This window comes from Orycteropus afer, unplaced genomic scaffold (genome assembly GCF_000298275.1).
Source record: "Orycteropus afer afer isolate SDZICR_OR568_19922 unplaced genomic scaffold, OryAfe1.0 scaffold00142, whole genome shotgun sequence".
NCBI classification, from domain to species: domain Eukaryota; kingdom Metazoa; phylum Chordata; class Mammalia; order Tubulidentata; family Orycteropodidae; genus Orycteropus; species Orycteropus afer.
Window position 1 is genome coordinate 976,386 of NW_006921729.1, and position 20,051 is coordinate 996,436.

Here is a 20,051-nt window from a genome sequence, read left to right on the forward strand (position 1 = left end):
ATATTTTCAATCACCTCTTATGCATGTGAGAGCTGGACAATGAATAAGGAAGACTGAAGAAGAGTTGATGCTTTTGAGTTTTGGTGTTGGAGAAGAATGCTAAGAGTACCATGGTCTGCTAAAAGGACTAACAGGTCTGTCCCAGAAGAAGTGCAGCCAGAATGCTCCTTGGAAGTGAGAATGGCCAGACTTTGTCTCACCTACTTTGGTCATGTTGTCAGAAGGAATCATTCTCTGGAGAAGGATATCATGCTTGGTAAAGTGGAGGGTCAACAAGGAAGGGCAAGGCCCTCAACAAGATGGATAGACACAGTGGCTGCAACAATGGGCTCAGGTATAGCAGGGACCATGAGGCTGGCACAAGACAGGGCAGTAATTCGTTCTGCTGTGCATAGGGTTGCTATGAGTCGGAGACAAGCTGAAGGCATCTAATAAAAACAACACAGACAGGCCTACAAGCTAAATACCTGCACCAGGGAGATACACTCCTTAGAACAACCAACCATGGGAGGTCAAAAGAGCAGCATTTGCAAAGGGAGAAAGGTAGAGAGGCAGGCATGCATTGGCAAGAAGGACACAGGGAACAAGTGGGAGGTAAGATGTTACACTGCAGGGAATGTAACCAGTGACACAAAACAAAAGGTGTATATGAACCATTGACTATAAAACAAATCTGCTTTGTAAAATTTCACCCAAATCACAATAAAAAGTTAAAAATAAATAAATAAAGTAAATTGATAATTTTCTGGCAAATTAATAAAACTGACCCAAAATAAATAGAATGATAAACACTAATTTATTACAAATATTTGAAATGTTGCTCATTTCAAATGTTACCAGGATCTATTAGATATAAATTGGATTTTTTTTTAACTTCAACAAAATAGATCATTAAACTAGAATTTCAGTGATTTCAGGACATAAAAGAAACAAAGGGATCAATATTGGAGATTCTGGATAGAGTGGGAGAAAAATGTGGAACAAAACTCAAAACCATAAAAAAAAAAAATTAGGCTTACTGATCTGATAGAGACTGGTGAAACCCTGAGACTATGGCCTAGAGTCACCCTTTGGGCATGTAATTGAATTCATTCTTCCAGGCTTAAATTTCAGACAAACAATAGACAGACCTATGAGGTGAACGATTATACCAGGGAGATGCACTCCTTAGAACAATCAACCATGGGAGATCAGAAGGGCAGCATTTGCACAGGGAGATAGCTCAGAGGGCAGGAATGCATAGGATAAAAGGACATAGGGAAAAGGCAACCACAGGGAAGAAGTGGAAAGAGAGTTGTTCTTTGTGGAGATTGCAATCAACAACCCGAAACAAAATGGGTATGTAAAACCAAGTAAAGTCAAAACTATTTCCCCCACCCTGGTTAAAATAGATAATCAGAACAGATAGGACCCTGGATGGGAACAGACAAGTAAACTTAATTACCCTCAGCCCTTGGATACATCACACCTGACTGAGAATAGTGCCAGATTACACTGGAAACCCTTCCCGACCTATAACTAAGTTTTATTCTACAGGGAGCAACCTCAGGGGACAGGGAGACTCGAGAGAACCTGACCAACTGAACAATGAGTGTCCCCAACAACCTGCAGTGGAATATACTTGTGAGCCCATAGAGGATCTTAAGGTTTTATTTAAAAGAAAGCCTGTTCTGGGTTAAGACTTGAATGTGATTTTGATCAGCTCAATGACTGTTTTATCCCTAACCCCTTCTGAAGGAGAATGGTTGTCTAACACTCTCATAAAACTCCAACAAATACTATTAGACCACATTCCTTGGGCTAATAATTATTAGTTGTGTGCACACTCTCCTTCACATAGAGGGGTATGTATATACATCAATGCCACCTGTTGGTCATTAATTAATGCATCAGGACAGATAGAACAAGAACAACAGGCTATTCATCACACCATTCATAAACTGCAACAGGATAACACTCCTCATATTAACATTAACACTCTTTACTTGTTGTTGTATTCAATGTCTGCTTAACTACTTATCTATCTTCAAGCCTCTGCAGGCACCCCTAATCTCTTCTCCCCAGACTATGACCAGAAAATTCCGAGAGCTGTCTAAACTACAAGAAACTCATCCCCAGTCAGCAAGAAGCAGCTAGAATGAGTCGTTGCCCCATTTCCCAAAAATGTGGAATGGTAACCATTCTAAGGGGGAACTGAAACTGAGTAAAGTGTTCCCCAAGAATGTGGAACAGTATCTATTCTAAGAGGGAATTGAAACCAAGTAAAGTCAAAGCTATTTCTCCCACCTTGGTTAAAACAGATAATTAGAACAGATAGAACCAATGGGAATAGATAAGTAAACTTAATTATCCTCAGCTGTTTCCCTAAGACTAATAGGACCAGGTTGGAGACAGATGAGTAAATACAATAAACTCAGTTCCTTAAGAACTGAATGCAACAGAAAACATTCTTTCCTGCTATTTCCTTAGGCACAGGTGATAAATGTGTTAATGTGTCTTAGAAAACAACTTGAAAATTAACTCTGGCCCACTGACATGCACAGTGGGACAAAGAGGAACAAAGTTACTGGGAACTAACACTCTCCCCTCTGCTTAAGCCCCAATCAGGTGATGACAGGAAGAAAGTGTGACTCATCCGGTATGCAAGCACACTGGATCAAAACACTACTGTCCCTTTAAACTGAGGCAGAGGAAATTTCAGTCAATTGTCAACCATCTCACACCCAAATTCCTGAAATTTTTATGAATATGCATAACCCTTTCTTCTGAAACCTACAAAACTGTAATTCGATGGAGTTTCGGGGAGTCAGATCTGGGTACAGGTACCCCTGCCTCCTTGCATTGCCACTTTGCAATAAATAATTTTCTCTCCTCTTCATCACTTGGTGTGTAAACTGTTTTGGCCTGACTGTGCACCGGGTAGGGACCTGAGTCTGGTCCTATTTCACATGAACTATTGAGTGGAGAATGCATTTTCTCTGTAAACATTCACCCAAATCACAATAAAAATTTCAAAAAAAAAAAAAAAAAGAAATTAAACGACATATTGCACTGGGCAAATCTGCTGCAAAAGACCTCTTTAAAGCTTTAAAGAGCAAAGATGTCACCTTAAACACTAAAGTACGCCATGGTATTTTCAATCACCTCAGATGCATATGAAAGCTGCATAGTGAATGATGAAGACCAAAAGAGAATTGATGCATTTGAATTATGCCGTTGGGGAAGAATATTGAATATATTATGGACTGCCAGAAGAATGAACAAGTGTGTCTTGGAAGAAGTACAGCCAGAATGCTCCTTAGAAGCAAGGATGGCGAGACTTCATCTCCCATACATTGGTCATGTTCTCAGGAGGAAGACCCTCAATGAGATGTATAGACACAGTGGCTGCAACAATGGGCCCAAGCATAGCAACAATTGTAAGGATGGCACAGGAGCAGACAGTGTTTCTTTCTGTTGTACGTATGGTCACTACTAGAAGGAACGACTCAATGGCACTTAACAACAAAGAAATGGTTTTGTGAAGCATGAAACATTATACGTTCATTCCATCAAAGGAGAATTTAAACCACTCACATGTTACCAGCCTGCAGACACCAAGCGATGAAGGTCCTCTATCAGTAAAAACAGCTCTGCACCTGTGGTCCAGTTCTTTCACAACAGCAGTGCAAAGTCACCCTTTGTCAGATTCCTGGGCTTGGTGATACTATGACAATAGTGAGGTTGCTGGCTCACAACACAGACAACCACAACAGCCCCTGCCCAAAAGGCAGGAGGAGGATATTTATCAGAGAAGTTGAAGAATCTTCTCATATCTTCATTCTAACCTTCCCTGGTTTTTACTTCCAGCTATTAGAGTTACCAAGACAGAGTAGGAAGACCTGGCAGTCTACTCACGAAAATTAGCCAATGAAAACCCTATGTGTAACAGCAGAATATTGCCCTATCTAGTGTTGAAAGATGAGCCCTCCAGGTTGGAAGGCACCACACAGTAGCCACAATGGACTCAAACATACCAATGATCGTGAAGATGGCACAGGACCAGGTAACATTATCTATAACTTTACCACGAGTCAGATCCAACTCAGTGGCAACTAGCAACAACAACAACTAGAGCTACCCAGTAATAAAATACCAAGCAGAGATATATGCCTTTATACCACATTATTATAATTGAATTTGGCCCAAGTAGCAAAAAATTGACCAGGGTATATTGAACAGACAAATACAAGAATTTAAACTTTACTAAATATTCTCTGACTCAGGTCCCCTTACCAGTAAGCCAGTTTATCTTCCTGCACCACATCTTCTATTATGGCCTCAAGAGAGAGCAAAGTTAACACTGTCTCAACCAAGAGGTGGATATCATGGAAAGGAATTCTTGGATATGGCTGAAATGTGAAGCACTCATTCCTGTCTCAATGGAAAGAAGGCCATGTCCAACAAGAAGAGAAAAGAAGCCCACCCAGTCAGCCCTGGAAGACTGGGCATTTCACTTTTCTGAGCAGAATAGGAGGCTCTGTAGGAAAGTTGAAACTGTAATAAGAGAAATAAAGAAGCTAACTTTTCTTTCCACTACGAATAGAGTGTGAGTAAATTTAGAACCCTTTCACACAAAGGTATCACAGTAATTTGGTGTTTTTATTATTATTATTATTATTATTATTATTATTACTACCATTGGTATCACAGTAATTTGAACAGAGAAGAGTGGTAAAAGACTTCAATCAGCCCATGACTCACAGCTGTGGAGTCACGATGACCTTGAGAACCTGCCTCTTAGGGGTCAGTGCCTGGTTCACATGGTGAGTCAATGTGTTGATGAATCTAGGGTGTCCAACTAGTTCCAGTTTGCCAGGGAATTTCCTGGTTTAGCACTGAAAGTCTCATATCTCAGGAAACTCCTCCATCCTACGTCGATCCTGTCCTTGTATATGTCAGCCTACAACCATTCATTACTAGTAAATGTAATTGTTCTGGTTACTAGTGCCACTCTGACAAGAATATACCATAAATGGGATGGCTAATAAACAGGAATTTATTCTCTTACAATTTGGAGGCTTTAAGTCTGAGTTCAAAGTGCCAGGTTCTAGAAGCTGTGTGAAAGCTTCTCAACCTTGGGCTTCAGCTCTGCCTCTTGCTCCTGGCCCACTTAAACTAGAGGCATCTCTTCACTCAGGCAGCTACTGGCTGCTGAGGCTAGCAAGCCCAAGGTCAACAAATAAACCAGCATAGTCCTGATTTACCAAACCACACAGCAGGCCATTAATTCAAGTGCATTGAAAGTCCCAAGGTCGACAGAGCATGGCAGGCTGCTGAACAACAACATGGGTACATTCAGGGTTCAAGTGTGCCAAAAGCTAGAGACTACTCTCCAAGGCTTCTCCTTATATACAGGAAGCAGACTACATACCCAAGGCAGCTACTCAGCTGATCAGAGTAGATTCCACCATGGAGTTGATTACCAATTTCTACACGGGGAATACTATATCCAGCTGCCCAGCCACTCAACCAATCCCAGCCAAGTTGACACACAAACTTAACTACCACAGTAATGTTGTTTGATTAGTTGCCTTTGAGTCAACTCTGACGCATCGCGACCCCAAGTGTTACAGAGTAGAACAGCTCCATAGGGTTTTCTTGGCTATAATCTTAATGGAAACTGATCCAGAACTTTTCTTCTGTAGTACTGCTGGGTGAGTTTGAACCACCAACCTTTAGACTAGCAGCAGAGCACAAATCATTTGTACTACCTCAGGACCATGTAAGTGTAAATACAAAACAAAGAAATGTGATTGGGTTAGATACCTACTTAACACAGATTTTAATAACATGACATCACTAGACTTACCATCAGGATAAAATAAGAGCTTTATATTTATCAACTGAAATTCATTAAAATTGCCCTTTGATGATTGCTCTCTGACAGATTTTGGCATGTGACTTGATTTGTTGAACAAGAAAAAAGAAAATCTTAAGTGTATCCATACTGTCTAGGACAAATAAGTAAGAGAACTGTTATTCACTGCATTAGAATTATGTCAGCAAACATTAACAATGACCATTTATGCTTGCTCTAGCTGCTGCAGAGGGAGCTCTGGTAGCATCGTGCCTATGGCACTTGCCTGCTAACCAGAAGGCTGGCGGTTCAAACCCACCAGCCACTCCTCGGAAGGAAGATGGGGCAATCTAGTTCCGTAGTGATACTGCCTCAGAAACCCAAGGAGGGGTCACTATGAGTCGGGTCCGACTCGACGGCACATAACAACAACAACAGCTGCTGCAAAAAACTTGAAAGATGGAGAAGAATGAAGGGCACAGTAAGGCATGCCACCACACAGTCAGTGCTACAAATGTGTCTCTGACCCAAACTACACTGGGCAGAAGCAGAGAGTGGAATGGAGGCATCGTCTGAGCCACCTCTGTGTGCAGGATGGAAGACCAGATGGAGGGGAAGAGTGGGGATCCTAACAGTCCTGCCTCCTCCTCACCCTCACTGCAGACAGGAAGCACAGGTCCTCTGCTGTCAGCTACTAATTTTAGCTTCTAGATTTGATCAATGAAGTGCCTTTGTTCTTACCGTCCAAAATCAATAAGAAACTTACCAATGACATCATGGCAAATTATGACAACTTTTAGGAAAATATGTCCTGTTTAAATGAATCAGATTACTGCAAACACCATGTAGAAGGGGTCCACATGTCATAGCAAAAGGCCCTTTAATAACCAAATTCATTTGAATTTTAAGTTCATTTGAGTTTTAGCTTCTCTCTTTTTACCTCCAAGTCCCTTGATGAAGGTGATAATTATAAGTAAAATGGCATCCAATTGTATAGATAATAGAAAATCTAAATCATCACCTTCCGGTAAAAGGGAAGTCAATGGCTATATTTTAAAAAGACAAAGAAAAAAGAAATGTGCTCATCGGCTACAACCACGGGCTCTGACACAGGGTGACATAGGCAGATGTAGCACTGAGCATGCGAGACTTCCAGGTCCACGGGCTTGAGGCCTTGTCATCTTCCATGAGTGAAAGTATGATTTGATGCAAACACATTTTGTGAGCTTTAAACAAAGCATCATCATGGCATATGAAAGACTAAGAGGACAGGAGGAAGTGGGAAGAAGTCCCTCTCCTGAGGTTGCCCTGCCATCGCTGTTGCTTCTTCTTCACAGAAAAAGGCTTCCCAGGAAGCTTTTGCTTAGCCTCCTAAGAGTGTCAGTTCTGTTTCTGCTAACTTACATCGTGTTCAGCCAGCCTCCCCTTAGCCATGCAGGCCACACACTCCTTCCTGCTATTTTTCAAAAAATTTTATTTACACCTACTCCTCATTTCATGATTGACATTTTGAATTTTTGACAGTCATTAAAAAAGATCTACTATGCAATTATTTGGGCATTCAATACATGCCTGGCAGTAACAAATACCAAAGTGTGAGGTGAAAGTAATGTTGGCTGTGAAGGTTAAGATTATGTGTCAACTTGGCTGGGCCATGATTCTCAGTGTAAAGATGAAATTTGGCAGTTACGTAATAATGATGTAATTTGGCAGTTATTTAAAGATGTAGTCATCCTCCATTATTTGATCTGATGTGGTCATTCTCCTTTTTTGCATAAAACAAATTTTCACATAATGACCTGGTTTTGGACCTTAACCATGTCTATAAGTGAAGAGCAGGTATATTTTGTTGCTATTGCTGAAAATATACACAGCAAAATATACACACACCAATTCAACAGTTTCTACATCTGCATTTCAGTGACACTGATTATATTTTCAAGTTGTGCAAACATTCTCACTCTCCTTTTCTGAGTTGTTCCTCCCTCATTAACATAAACTCACACCCCCAAGTTGCTATCTAATCTTCCAAGGTGCTGTTGTCAATTTGATTCCATTTAGATAGTTCTTCAAAGAGTATTAACACTCAAGGCAGATCTTTTTCACTGGTTAAGCTAAACTATTATTTGATGTTAAGAAGACTTCAGGGAATATTTTTGGTTTCAGGTTTAAAGACTATTTCAGGGCAAAAATATTGGGGGTTCATCCATCCTCCACAACTTCAGTAAGTCAGGAGTCCATGAGAATTTGAAATTCTGTTCTGCACTTTCCACATTTGATCAGGCTTCTTCTATATTCAGTAACAGTAGCTGGGTACCAACCAGTTCTTCTGGTTTCATGGCACAGGAGGCAGTTGTTCATGGAGGAAATTAGCCACACATTCCATATCCTCCTTCTATTACTACTTCTGTTGCTCCAGGAAAATGGAGTGCAATAAACATGTCTTGGATGACCACTTGCAAGCCTTTAAGACCCCAGGCACTAGACAACAAACTAGGAGGTAGAATGTTGTTATTGTTGTTGTTATGTGCCGTCAAGTCAGACCTGACTCATAGTGACCCCTCCTTGAGTTTCTGAGTGGTATCACTACGGAAGTAAATTGCCCAACCTTTCTTCTGAGGAGTGGCAAGAGGTAGAATAGTAGCACTGAACTTGTTATTAGGTCAATTAACTAGGATGTCCCATGAAACCGTGACCCTAAACTTCCAAACCAAGAAATTAAATTCTGTGAGGTGTTTGATTATACATAGCCAACCTCAGCAGCTACCCTTTTTTTTTTTAATTGCTGTTGTTGTTGTAAATATATCTATCACATTTTTGCCGATTCAACTTTTTACAGGTATACAACTTATTGATAGCACTTACAGTAATCAGCTGTGCAAACTGCCTTTAATCTTTCCTGCTTTTACTCGTCAGAAAACTTAGGCTCTTCAATTGTCACCTGGCTACCACCCAGATTCAGAGTCTCCATATGTATGACTGTCTTCTGAACCCTGGACCAACCTGACTTCTCCCAAAGGAGCCTGGGGATGAATCCTACCAACAACCTCAAACCGTTTCACTGGAATCACCAAAGCCCTGAGCTCGCTCTCCAGGCATCCTGCAGGGGCTTTCCCCACACCCTTAAAATGTTCCTTAGAGATATCACCAAATACCTTTTCTTTAAAAAAAAGAAAAGACTTCTACAAAAATAGATTTGAGAAACAATTTCCCCCATCCCTCTCTTGAAGATTTCCAGTGCTCACTAGAATATTAAAGGCGCTGGATCCTCATTGAAAAAGAAGTCCACTCAACCTCAATCAACTCAGCATCTCCCAAATTTACTCAGCCATAGAGCCATGGTTTTCTCAGAGTGTCTCAAAAACTAGTTAGGGAGGAAACTAACTAAAAGAAAGAAACTAATTATAGCCAATGTGTAGTCTTATTTCCATTGCTAAGGAATCTCCAATTACATAAAACCATATCATAAAAATGGTTGTTTCGATTCAACAAGGGTTAGGGGTTAGTGAGGGCTTGCAGAATTTTAGATTCACACAGTATTTTTCCTATAGATATTTTAACGAGCTTTCTTAATATTTATATTCTATAGCTGAAGATTCAAACAGCACTGCACAGTTGTAGGATTTTATTTCACCTGGCTATTGTACAATACTAATGACTATGTTTTTCTTTTAACACCAGCATGTTTATTAGTCCTGGTCTCCTAACATATTCTTAATCACTTTTGCCCACTTATAACTGGCTTATGCTGGACACTCCATTTTCCCCTCCCCAGCTCTTGTCCACACTTCCCTGCCCTGCTCTGGGGCCCAGAAAGCTGATGCCTGTGGAATGCATCACCTAGGCTCTCAGTCCTCTGGCTTCTGTTTAAAGCTGGCAAATGGAGGTACCAGTCAGCAGCTGAAGGGCCAGGGAAAGAAGATGGAGTGTTTATTCCCTGGCCCCTTCTTTAATAGACAACAGTGTGACAATTTCTGTGTTTTTCTATGTAAGGTCATAGCTCCTTTCAAGCAGCCCCTCTCCAGCCACCACAGCTCTTGCCAAGTGCCCTTCACCACTCCCAGCCCTTGCCCTTCAGGACAATCAATGATTTCCCACTGATTTTGGTCCTAGGTTGCCTCACCACCCCTTGTTGGTGCCCTTCATCCTCCCTACCCATTGCTACTGAGTTGATTCCAACTCCCAGTGACTCCATGTAACAGGGTAGAACTGCTCTATAAGGTTTTCTTGGCTTTAATCTTTATGGAAGCAGATTGTCAAGCCTTTTCTTCCACAGATTTGCTGTGTAGGTTTGAACTACCCACACAGGTTAGTAGTCAAGTGTAAAGTGTTTGTGCCACCCAGGGACCTTTCACCCTGCCTGTACTTTGGCAAATATTCCCTCATTAAACCCCCTCCAATCACCACTTTTGCATGTACCATTTCTTTCCTGCAGGGATGTAACTGATCTACCACTGCAAGAAGAAACCAGGCATAGAGCCACTCCACCAAAGTATTTGAGCTATGAACAATTTTTTCTATGTTCATAAAGTAAGCCCCATTTTAGAACAATATGTGTCTCCATGATGCAAACCAAGCTTCCTAATGAATCTATCTTATCATTGTCAATCTGCAATATTAACACTTGTGCTAAAGAGAAATGTCTATGCTGTGAAATCCTGCCACCGAGGACAAAATCTGCACCAAGGAAGAAAGGAGCCAGAATTCCAGTGTCAAAAGATAATGGGGGTGGGGAGCCCATCATGGGAAAGAGCCTTCAGCAGGTGGGGCAGGGCAGGGCAGAACCAATTGTGAGGGGTTAATTTGAGTTGTTCTGAATGCTGTGCCCAAGAAAATAGTGCAGGCCAGGTGATGCCCACTAGCAATTTGGGCAGCTGAGGATCCTTACGGTGATTAAGAAAACCTTGGCCTCTGATTCCCTTAAACTCACAAAGAAAATTAAATTTCCCACCAGACCCCTCCCCTACCTGGGGCCATGTTGTTGTTGTTGTTGTTGTTATGTGCCGTCGAGTCAGCCCTGACTCATAGCGACCCCTCCTTGGGTTTTCCGAGCAGTATCACTACGGAAGTAGGATTGCCCAACCTTCCTTCCGAGGAGTGGCTGGTGGGTTTGAACCGCCAGCCTTCTGGTTAGCAGTCAAGTGCCTTAGCCACTATGCTACCAGAGCTCCCACCTGGGGCCATAGAAGCCTTTTATTCATTGCCTCTGGATGCAGGCAGGAAAAAGAACTATTATAGGAAAATACCTGGGTTTCCTTCTCTCCAGCTACCAAGCTTCAGCTAGCCTATAATGACAGCAAGGGGAAGAGGGACAGATTGTACCAGGCCTCCTACCCCATGCGTGGCCCTTCACACACTCAATTTCATTTTAGAGAACTGTCCACATGGACCTGCAGGATGGATGCAGGTAAGAGGAGCCCCTCTGGCCTTCCTGACGAGACTGGAGTCAAGGGGCAAAGCTGCTTTGTTAATATTCCAGGATATAAAATATCATTCTACTTTTCCTAATCCATTTAACAAAACAGAAAAAGGGAGAGAAGAAGGATGCACAGGGTAAGCACAGGGGATTGTTTTAAGTGGTGAACTATTTTACATGAGACTGTAACAGTGGCCACGCATCATTATGCTTTTGTCAAAGCCCACAGAACTGTACAACACAAAGAATTACTATCTTAGTCATCTAGTGCTGCTATAACAGAAATACCACAAGTGGGTGGCTTTAACAAACAGAAATTGATTCTCTCACAGTTAGGAGGCTCGAAGTCTGGATTCAGAGCACAGCTCCAGGGGAATCTTTCTCTTTCTGTCAGCTCTGGAGGAAGGTCTTGTCTCTTCTTAAGCTTCTGCTCCTGGGCGATCTTCATGTGGCTGGGCCTCTCTCTTCCCCCATCTTTGCTTCTCTCAATTGCTCACTTAATCTCTTTTATATCTCAAAAGAGGTTGACTTAAGACCCACCTCCACTGTCTCAATAACATAACAAAGACAATCTGTTCCCACATGGGATTATAACCATAAGCCTAGAAAGTTAGGATTTACAACACATATTTTGGGGAGAGACAACTCAATTCATAACAGGGATCCTTAATGTAAACCATGGACTATAATTAATAATAATGAATCAATAATGAGTCATCAATTGTAGCAAATGTACCATACCAATACAAGATGTTAGGAATAGGGGAAACCCTGCAAAGGGGATGAGGGAATGGCAATGGTGTGGGTATATGGAGCTCTCTGTACTATCTGTTTAGTATTACAGAATACTGTCACTCTAAAGCTGAACTAAAAAAAAATAGTCCATAGGGGAAGCCACTCCTCGGAAGGAAGGTTGGGCAATCCTACTTCCGTAGTGATACTGCCTCGGAAACCCAAGGAGGGGTCGCTATGAGTCGGGGCTGACTCGACGGCATATAACAACAACAACAACATAGAGGAAGACCCAATGCTAAAGGGTCCAGCTGTAGCTGAGTGTCTCAAGATGCTGAGAACACAAATGGGAAAAAGTGGGAGAAAATCTCCTGGTTACCCATGCCTGAGTTAAAGATGAAGGTCGTAGTGGCAGGTTATTCCTCCTGACAAAACTCCTAATGGGGGTAGACCTGGGAAGGGCTCCTGTGGTTATATTTTGTTTTGTTTTGTTTTAATTTTCATGTTCTTCATTTACGAACAAATCTTTCTGATGTAAGGAACTGGCTGTGTCCAGACTCCCAAGACGTAACGGTTGTCATGGCCTTAATAATACCTTAAGATTCTAGGAGCCAGACTGCTTCTGGATTCTTTAAAATACTCTAGGAATCCAAGGAACACAGCTACTGGGAAGGCTATTATATTATTTTGGGTTCCCAGGAGGGCAAATTGTGAGACGTAGGTGCAGAGAGTTTATTAGGGACATGGTCCCAGGAAGAAGTGAGAAAAGAAACAGAAAAAGGTAGGAAGTCAATGTAAATGGTATAAAAGTTCCTGGCAGCTGACAACTAACCAGTAGATGTGGTACTCTCCATTGAACAAACAATTTCCACTGAATATCAAAAATAATTAGAGAAGGCCACTTATGGTGAAATAAGGTTTAAAAAAAAAAAAAACAGACCAACATCTAATCATGACCATGAGCACAAAGTCAAGGACATAGTGGAGTAAGGCTGCAAAAATAATTAAGCATCCCGTTTTTCTAATACAAATGAGTGCTGCTTCTTTACCAACGACAACTTTACTTTGTTACTCCTGCCTCTTAGATAAAATTTATTAAAATATCCAATTATCAAATGCCCCAATTCCTGACAGCACCCAATTCAGGGAGAAAAATAAAAAACTCCAGCTTTATAAAATCCCTCTTCAAAATCACCCAGCACAAGTCTACACACCTTGTAAGAAAGCTTCCCTTAACTCCCAGTTACTGTTTCCTATGGCACTAGTTTCTCCCTGTTTGTGGGAAGCTAACAAATCTAATCTTGCAATACTTTAGATTAGTCACCCTGTGGTCTTTGTTTGGGTGATGGACATCAATGAAATGTGTATTAATAAGTTAATCACCACTGTGAGCAAATGAAATTCAGTCTCACTGTGGGCCCATTGAGGACTTTCACAGAACAAATCTCAAGATTATGCCACCAGAAAATGTAGAGACTGGAAAATTCATCACAGACTCCCATTCTCCTTTACTAGAAAATTGACCCTAGGCATTAACACCCTTGCATATTTGGACTGTGCCTGCATGAAGCTGAGAAAAACCTTCCTAGCTTTAGAGATATCCCAGAGATCCCTTGAGGTGAGTTTTTAATGTGTTCATGTGCAACTGACTAACTACAAGAAACGGTCAACCAGAGAGATGCTCAGATCAATTTCTAAGTCCTAGGGACTATCGTGCACTGCCAGCTTTAGCCACAAGTGTCCTGGTACATATAAAAACCTTCATTTTATAGTGTCCTGGTATATATAAAAACCTTCATTTTATAGTGTCCTGGTACATATAAAAACCTTCATTTTATAGATGCAGAAAATGAAATTCAAAAAGGTTGGAAATGTTGGACTGGGGTCGCTTAGCCATTTGACAACATTAAAACACAACGTTACTAACATTTTTCTACCAGGCACATTTCTGCTCATCTCTTTTGGCTGTATTTCTATGACATTGTAAAGAAGAGGGAGCGTGTTAAGTCCTGCTTCTTACTTGATCAAATAGCTAAATCAAAAATCAAAAACCAACCTCACTGTCGTCAAGTCAGATCCAACTAATAGTGGCCCCTCCTTAGGTTTCCGAGACAGTATCTCTATGGAAGTAGATTGCCCAATCTTCCTTCTGAGGAGTGGCTAGGCCTCAGGGATTATCTGCAACTACAGAACATCTTAAGGAATATGCAGAATCATATGGAGCAGTGGTCTGCAAATTCCTTTCAGTTGTGGAACACTTTTTTTTTTTTTTTTTTTTTTTGCAGAAGAGATATTATGAGGAACATATAAGCAGAGACAGAGACCCAAAGCCTCCCCTACATAGGACCTATTTCATGGCTTTAGGCAGTTTCTGAGGCCCCTTTGAGAATGCCCAAGTCTCCACAGAGCACAGGTGTGAAAACAAGAGTGAAAGTCAGGAAGTCGGAGATCTGGGTGCCAACACTAGCCTGACTTCTACCAGGTGAGTTACACCAGGCTAGTGATGTCACCTTTCAGGGCCCTGCTCCCTTCTCTATGAGACAGGGCTCCTTTTGTCCTAGGATTCCAGCTTCTAACATCGCAGAGCTATCCCATTATCAACTACAATTGAAGGCTAAGTAATAAACAGTCCCAAACCTGCTGACATAATTCAAAACTAATCGGATTCATTCTCTAAGTACAAATTCAACTGTTTTGAGCCTCACATTGCACCAGTGGCCACCACTCATGTGTCAGTTTGTCACACCATGGTGTCTTGTGTGTTGCTGTGATGCTGGGAGCTATGCCATATATATTCAAATACCAGCGGGGTCACTTATGGTGGAAAGTTTCAGTAAAGCTTCCAGACTAAGCAGACAAAGAAGAAGGACAAGCCGGTCCACTTCTGGAAAAACTGCCCCCTGAAAACTTTATGAATAGCAGTGAAACATTGTATGATAAAGTGATGGAAGATAAGCCCCTTAAATTGAAAGGCACTCAAAATATGACTGGGGAAGAGCTTCCTCCTCAAAGTAGAGTTGAACTTAATGATGTGTAGATAGAGTGAAGCTTTTGAGATTTTGTTTCCTGATGTGGCATGATTCAAAATGAGAAGAAATAGCTGCAAATATCCATTAATAATCAAAACATGAAATGTATGTGTGATAGTTGGAGCTGTGTGTCAACTTGGCTGGACCCCAGTTCTGTGTAATTGTTCCCATGATGGGATCAGATGACTGTGTTCTGAGTGGCCAGTCTGCCCATGGGGAGTTTCCCTAGGGGTGTGGCCTGCTTCCAATATAACCAGGGACATCCTGGGAAGAGACACATTCTTTGAGGGATTGGAACCCTGGTGTGCGGACTACAGACTTCCGTGACAGAGCAGCCCACCGCTCAGCCTGGAGATCTTGGATTCATCTTTTGTTGGAGTCAACAACCAGTGTACTGCCTGCCAGCCTTGAATCTCTCAGCCCCCTGCGCTTACGGAAGCTAAAGCGGCCGCCAGCCCATCTCCTTCTGAGACTTGGACTTGTCGGCTTGGACTTGTCGGCTTCTATATGCTTGTGAGCTATTTTCCTAAGATAAATTTCTCTCTCTCTCTCTCTCTCTCTCTCTCTATAAATATATATATATACACTTTGCTGGTTTTTGTGTTTCTCTAGAGTACCCAATCTAACACAGTATGAATCTAGAAAAATTGGAAGTTGTCAAAAGTGAAATGGAATGCATAAAGATTGATATCCTAGCCATTAGTAAGCCGAAATGGACTGGTATTGGCCATTTTGAACCCAAGAATCATATGGTCTACTATGGCAGTAATGACAAATTAAAGAGGAGTGATGTCACATTCATCATCAAAAAGAACATTTCCAAGATCTATCCTGAAGTGCAATGCTGTCAGTGAAAGGATACTATTCATACACCTCCAAGGAAGACCAGTTAGTACAACTGTTATTCAAATTTACACACCAACCACTGAAGGCAAAGATGAAGAAATTTAAGTTTTTAGCAAATTCTGCAGTGTGAAATTGACCAAACATGCAATCAAGATGTATTGATAATTACTGGTGATTGGAAAGTAAAAGTTGGAAACAAAAAAGAAGCATCAGTAGTTGAAAATATGGCCTTGGTGATAGAAGTGACATGGGAAATCACATAACAGAACTTAGTATGACCAACAACTTACTCATATCAAATACTTTAACAGCAACCATATACAAGTGGACCTCCCCAAATGGAATACACAGGAATCAAATCAACTATCTCTGTGTAAAGGGATGATGGAGAAACTCATTATCATCATTCACAACAAAGCCAGAGACCAACTGTGGAACAGACCATCAATTGCTCTCATGCAAGTTTAAGTTGAAATTGAAGAAAATTAAAACAATTTCACAAAAGCAAAAATACAACCTTGAGTCTATCCAACCTGAATTTAGATACCAGCTGAAGAATGGATGGTGCATTGAACACTAGTGACTGAAAACAAGACAAATTGTAGGATGACATCAAACACATCATACATGAAGAAAGCAAAATGTAATTAAAATGACAGAAAAGGAAGAGAAGACCAAAATGGATGTCAGAAGAGACTCTGAAACTTGCTTTTGAACATATAGTAGCTAAAGCTAGTGGAAGAAATGATAAAGTAGAAAAGCTGAACAGAAGATTTCAAAGGACAGCTCGAGAGGACAAAATAAAGTATTGTAATGAAATGTCCAAACACTTGGAGTTGGAAAATCTAAAGGGAAGAACTTGCTCAGCATTTCTCAAGCTGAAAGAACGGAAGAAAAAATTCAAGCCTCAAGTTGTGATACTGAAGGTTCCTATGGATAAAATACCAAATGATGCAGAAAGCATCAAAAAAGATGGAAGGAATACACAGAGTCACTGTATCAAAAAGAATTGGTCAACACTCAACCATTCAGGAGGTAGCATATGATCAGGAACTGATGGTATTGAAGGAAGAAGTCCAAGTTCACTGAAGAGATCAGCAAAATAAAAAAAAAAAAAGTCTTCAGGAACTGATAGAATACCCATTGAAATGTTTCAACAAATGGATGCAGCCCTGGAGGTGCTCACTCACACATGCCAAGAAATCTGAAGATAGCTATCTGGCCAACTGACTGGAAGAGATCTATATATGTGTCCATTCCAAAGAAAGGTGATCCAATAGAAAGCAGAAATTATTGAACAATATCATTAATGTCACATGCAAGTAAAACCTTGCTGAAGATAACTCAGAACAGTTGCAGCAGTATATTGACAGGGACCTGCAAGAAATTCAATCCAGATTCAGAGAGACATGGAATAGTCTCTTGCTAATGTTATCTTGCCAATATGAGATGAATCTTGGCTGAAAGCAAAGAATACAAGAAAGATGTTTACCTGTGTTTTATTGACTATGTAAAGGCATTCGACTGTGTGGTTCATAACAAGTAATGGATAACATTGCAAAATAATGGGAATTTCAGAACACTTAATTGTGCTCATGATGAACCTGTGTATAAACCAAGAGGCAGTCATTTGAATAGAACAAGGGGATACTACCTGATTTAAAATCAGGAAAGGTGAGCATCAGGGTTGTATCCTTTCACCATACTTATTCAATCTGTATGCTGACCATATAATTTGTGAAGCTGGACTATATGAAGAAGAATGTGGCATCAGTATGGGAGGAATACTCTTTAACAACTTATGATATGCAGATGACACAACCTTGCTTGCTGAAAGTGAAAAAGACTTGAAGTGCTTAATGATGGAAATCAAAGACTACAGGCTTCAGTATGGATTACACTTCAACATAAAGAAAATAAAAACCTTCACAACTGGACCAATAAGCAACTTCATGATAAATGGAGAAGTTATTGAAGTTCTCAAGGAATTCATTTCACTTGGATCCACAATCAATGCCCATGGAAACATTCAAGAAATCAAACTATGTATTGCACTGGACAAATCCCTGCAAAAGACCTCTTTAAAGTGTAAAAGAGCAAAGATGTCACTTTGAAGACTGAGGTGTACCTGACCCTGACCCATGCCATGGTATTTGCAATAGCCTCATATGTATGTGAGAACTGGACAATGAAGAAGGAAGACCACAAAAAGTTGATTCATTTGAATTGTGTTGAGGAAAAATATTGAAAGTACCATGGACTGCTAGAAGAAATCTGTCCTGGAGGATGAGTAGCCAGAATTCTCCTAAGAGAGAATGGCCAGACCTCATCTCACATACTTTGATCACATTGTCAGAAGGCCCATTCTCTGGAGAAGGATTTTCTAATAGGTAAAGTGGAGGGTCAGCAAAAAAAAGGGGAAGACCCTCAACAAGATAGTTTGATACAATGGCTGTGACAATGGGCTCAAGCATGGCAACAATTGTGAGGATGGTGCAGCACTGGGCAATATTTTGTTGTGTTGTACTTAAGGTCTCTAAGAATTCAAAGCAACTCTATAGCATCTGACAAAAACAACAAAAATGCACCAGTGGCACCTACTGTGACACTCATCCTCCTTTGGTTACTCATTTGTTCAAGCACAGTATCTAGTGCCCTCATCATTGTTATCACAATAGACACATAGCTGAACATAGGGGCAAGGGAAAACAAAATCCTCTTTTTACAATCTCCCTCAGGAAACAAAGAAGAATTGTGAGAAAGTGCATGATTAGGTACTAAATACACTGAGCTGAATATACCCAAGTGCTGTAGGAGTCCAGAAAGCCATGAAGGCTGGAAAAGGTAAGGAATAGAGAGATACCTGTCAAGAGTCATCTACATTTATTTAAGGGTAAATTGAGAGCATGTTTGGGATCGACATAAAAATTCTCCAGGAACATAAAAGTGGGGGGAGATATGAAGCAAGAATGACAAAATGTTGCTAATTGTTAAAACTGTACATGGAGGTTCATTATGTTTCTCTACTTTGGGATATGTCTCAAATTTTCTGTAACAAAAGGTTGGTTGGTTGGTTGGTTGGTTGGTTGGTTTTCACATGCATTCTATGTGTTGCCCATCTTAGGTACTTTGCATATTATCTATTTTAGTCTTTTAAAAAGTTGAATCATTTTACAGATGAAGAATCTAAGAGTCAGAATACTGAAAAAACAAACTCATTGCCATTGATTTGATTCTAATGCATAGTGACCCCACTGGGTTTCCAAGGCTGAACATTTCATTGATTGTCTCAAGATTCTCTCATCTCTCTTCTTTGGAGCAGCTGGTGGGTTTGAACCACCAACATTTTGGTTAGCAGCCAAATTGCCTTAACCACTACACCACCAGAACTCCTTAAGACTCATAATAGTTAAGTAATTTATTCAAACAGTGATGGAGCCAAATTTCCCTTGAGTGCTCTAACATTAGGAAAAGCCCATGAAGAGGTAGAATTTGAATTGGACCTTGATTCTAGGAATGTAAAGGCATTCCAGGGGAGAGAGCAGCATGAACAAACCCCCTGAGGTAAGACCACAGCATGGAATTGATATTATGTGGAGATGATATTGTAATACATAAATACATATTTTATTAGCCAGTTAATATAAACCAATTGTCTCATAACCTAATCAACCCTGACTGAACTAATAAAGGCAGATCAATTAGGCTGATAATCACATACTGGAACTGGAGAATGATCCCTCTGAGGCATCTAGGGTGATGGAAGAAGAGCTGAGACAATTTAATGACTTGCTCATCCTCAGCCATGTCCTGTCTTCATTGTGGAAATGAAAGAGGTGAAGATTCCATGATAGCTGGTTAAGACAGAACCTCTAGCTCTTCTCAGCTTTTGTAAGATTAACACTTCTTTCTCCTTCCTTATTCACTCCTAGCTCCTGGGCAAGAAAATGTTTACTGTATATCTGTTGGATGCTGACGCTGGAGATTCAGAGTTTCAGGAGACCTGAGCAGCCCTCAATGGGCTCTGTTATGGATTGAACTGTGTCCCCAAAAAAGATATGTTGGAGTACTATGAATGTGACCTTGTTTGGAAATAGGGTCTTTGAAGATTTTTTCAGTCAACATGAAGTCATACTGAAGTGAGGTGTGCCCTGAACCAATCTGAGTGGCATCCTTATAAAAGAGGATA